Here is a 3,671-nt window from a genome sequence, read left to right as displayed (position 1 = left end):
TCACACTTTGCAGTCCTCTTCGGGGACCCTCTATGGGACCAGAGGAACAAAACCGGCTCTGATTTCAGACCAAGCTTATTGAAGCAAGACAAAGATTTTAATAGGAAATGTGAGAGCAGAGAGTGTCGAGCAGGGAACAGGTTAATACAGATTGGATGAGTAGGGCAGCATTTCCCCATGTCACTGCAACGGAAATGGTGGAAATGAGACAATCCAGTATAAAATGAAACCCGTGAAAGGTATCAGCAAAAGAGGATCCTGGAACAAATTAAAGGAAGTACCATCAAATATTGAACCCATACAAGAATACCAAGGGGTTTTGAATGCTCCTGTGATGTGAGTTCCGGAGTAGAATGTTGCAGCAGGAAACAATGAAGACATTCCATCACCAAGCCCAGAACATCTTGACCTTAATCAGCTCCCTTTCAACCTCTGGCACTGCCATCACCATCCCATGCCTTTACTTGGAGTCAAAACCCTCTAGATTGGCTGGGTTTTGAGAGACCTCCTAGAGCCCCATGAGCCGAGGAACTCCCTGAAGCCGGCAAACGAAACAGAGAGCCCTGTGACTGCAAATGCTCTTTGGCAAATGGACAACCAGCCAGAAATGAATGAACTGTGACGCCATCAAAACCACCAGCTCTAGTTGGTCTTCCCAGAATGCTACCAGAAGACAGAGCTCATATTTCCTCTGTTCAGGGTTTCTTGTCACTTCTCCAGTCTTCTACTCACAGGGCTTATGAGCAAATCTTAAATATGTTGGAGGAAGATCGTAGACCTGCAGTGGCCCGTGGCTCTGCTGCTTCTGCTTCTCAAGCTCATCATGAAAACATGAGGCAGGTGATTTCGAACAGCGACACCGCTGTGGAAGGAACATCTGAAGACATCACCGCTGTGGAGGCCGCCATGCTGAGACGACAGATGATCAAACTCAATAGACGCTTACAACTTTTAGAAGAGGAAAACAAAGAACGGTCCAAAAGAGAAATGATCCTGTATTCAATAACTGTAGCATTCTGGTTGTTTAGCAGCTGGTTGTGGCTTCGGCGCTAGAGGTAGCTTCAGTTCTCCAACACAAGGTCTCAATAAGTTAGAACCATAAAGCATTTGCAAGCTTCTTTGTCTCTGTCTTTATATTTTATACTGTTCCGGAGCTCTCGCCTTGCTAACACTTTTCTTCCAGGAAACAGTAGGAAAGAAGTTACATTTGCAGAAGTAAAGGTATACATTCTACCACTCAGCTTTATGCACACCTAGCCAATTCTGCTGCAACACTTTCTTAAAATGTTCCCTTTGCATGTTTTGCAAATAGGTTCTAGTTCATTTTGTTAAAAGGAATTGATTTCTTGCTTCATCAGTCTGCACAGCTAATTCTATGAATGGGACAGAGTGCATAGAGAATGGATTTGGGGAAGTGTCTGTAAAAACAAAACGATAAGTCGTCCTGATTTCCAAGCACTTATGAAACCAACCGGTTTGTTAATAGAGGTTTTTACACTCACATTTCAGTGTTACAACCTTTGCAATCATGCACTGGCATCCCATTTAGGAAAAATCAAACAACCTCACATTTCCTAAATCCCTTCATCATGTACCTTAAAATAACCCCTAAAAACTCAGCCGTTTATCTAAAAAGTGTGTGATATCTGTGCTCTTATTTTCCATTTAGCTTTTCAAATAGTTTTCAATAAAATGCATCTTTTGTTAGGTCCATATTGTGAATATTTTAAAGCCTACAGAGTACAGAGTAAGTATATTTATAGAAGTGTTTAATAAGCTGTCAATCAAAAACAACATAAACAAGAATGAAGCTGATGGACTTGTACAGCCAATTTAAAGTCCAATAATAAATGTGTCGGTCATCAAGACTGTGTGGTACTGCTGTAAAGAGGGGTATAATTAGCATTGGAATGGAACAGAATGCATGGAACAGGACCTATGCACCCATACACCCATACACCCATGCACCCATACACCCATACATCCATGCACCCATGCACCCATGATTATCTTTTTTAGGAGAGCAAGGTAGTGGAGTAGACGTGGGAATAGTCTTTTCAGGAACTGATGTTCAAAAATTGGGTCATCTACAAGGGATTAAGAAGAACCTGAATCATGGGTGCTGGTTCTAATCCCGGAGGCCCCACTTCCCATCCAGCTCCCTGCTTGTGGCCTGGGAAAGCAGTCGAGAAGGGTGGAAATCCTTGCGATCCTATACCAGCATGGGAGACCTGGAAGAACCTCCTTGCTCCTGGTTGCAGATCAGCTCACCTTCAGCCATTGTGGCCATTTAGGGAGTGAACCAATAGATAGATGATCTTTATCTCTCTGTCTCTCCTTTCTTTGTAAATCTGCATCTCCAGGGCCCGGCACAATAGTCTAGTGACTAAAGTCCTTGCCTTGAATGCACCGGCATCCCATACGGGCACCAGTTCTAACCCTGGTTTCCCTGCTTCCCATCCAGCTCCTTGATTGTGGCCTGGGAACCAGTTGAGGACCGCCCAAAGCCTTGGGACCCGGCACCCATGTGGGAGACCTGGAAGAGGCTCCTGGCTCCTGGCTTTGGATGAGCTCAGCTCCGGCCATTGCGGCTTCTTGGGAAGTGAATCAATGGATAGAAGATCTTCCTCTCTGTCTCTCCTCCTCTCTATATATCTGACTTTCTAACAAAAGTAAAATAAGTCTTTTTTTAAAAAATCTGCATTTCCAGTGAAAATAAATACATCTTTAAAATACAAAATAATCTTAACACAAAGAAGGCTAAAAATAAAATAAATTTAAAGAATTAAAACAGGGGCCCAGTGCAGTAGCCTTGTAGCTAAAGTCCTTCCTTGCCTTGCACACCCAGGATCCCATGTGGGTGCTGATTCGTATCCCAGCTGCTCCACTTTCCTTTCAGCTCCCTGCTTGTGGCCTGGGGAAAGCAGTGGAGGACAGTCCAAAGCCTTGGGACCCTGTAACCACATAGGAGACCAAGAGGAAGCTCCTGGTTCCTGGCCTCTGGCTTGGGATCGGCTGAATTCTGGCCGTTGCAGCCACTTGGGGAGTGAGCTAGCAAATGGAAGATATTTCTCTCTGTATCTCCTTCACTCTAAATCTGACTTTCCAATTAAAATAAATAAAGGTTAAAAATAAAAGTATAAAGAGAGGAAAGTGGATAAATTGGTATTAAATTTTTAAAAACTGTGTTTTGAGCAACCTTATTAAGAAAAAGCATTCAGGGGCTGGCGCTGTGGCATAGTGGGTTACTATCATTCCATTTGAGTGATGTTTCAGATCCCAGATTTTCCACTTCCAATCTGGGTCCCTGTTAAAGCACCTTGGAAAGCAGCAGAGGATGGCCCAAGTGCTGGGGCCCCTACACCCACATGGCTAACCCAGGAGAAGTTACGGAATCCTGGCATCGGCCAGCCACTGTGGCCTTTTGAGGAATGAACCAGTAGATGAAAGATCTCTCACTCTCTCTTTCTGTAACTCAGTTTTTCAAACAAATAACTAGATCTTTGGAGAAAGACAGAGAGAGAGAGTTCAGGAAAGCAGTACTGTGGTGTAGCACGTTAAGCTTCCTCCTACAGCATCGAGTCTCATATGGATGGCCAGTTTGGGTACAAGCTATTCCCTTCTGATCCAGTTCCCAACTAATCTGTCTCAAAAGGCAGTGGAAAAAGGTA

At 43.9% G+C, this 3,671-nt stretch overlaps 1 pseudogene; it reads left to right on the top strand.

Moving 5' to 3' along the window:
- Positions 1 to 307: 307 nt before the first annotated feature.
- On the top strand, positions 308 to 1,117 carry LOC121170518 (annotated as a pseudogene).
- The last annotated feature ends 2,554 nt before the right edge of the window (positions 1,118 to 3,671 follow it).

This window comes from Ochotona curzoniae, unplaced genomic scaffold (assembly GCF_017591425.1).
Source record: "Ochotona curzoniae isolate NIBS_2020 unplaced genomic scaffold, NIBS_Ocur_1.0 contig_1274, whole genome shotgun sequence".
NCBI classification, from domain to species: domain Eukaryota; kingdom Metazoa; phylum Chordata; class Mammalia; order Lagomorpha; family Ochotonidae; genus Ochotona; species Ochotona curzoniae.
Note: the sequence above shows the minus strand (reverse complement) of the source record. Positions and strands in the feature narration are given on the sequence as shown.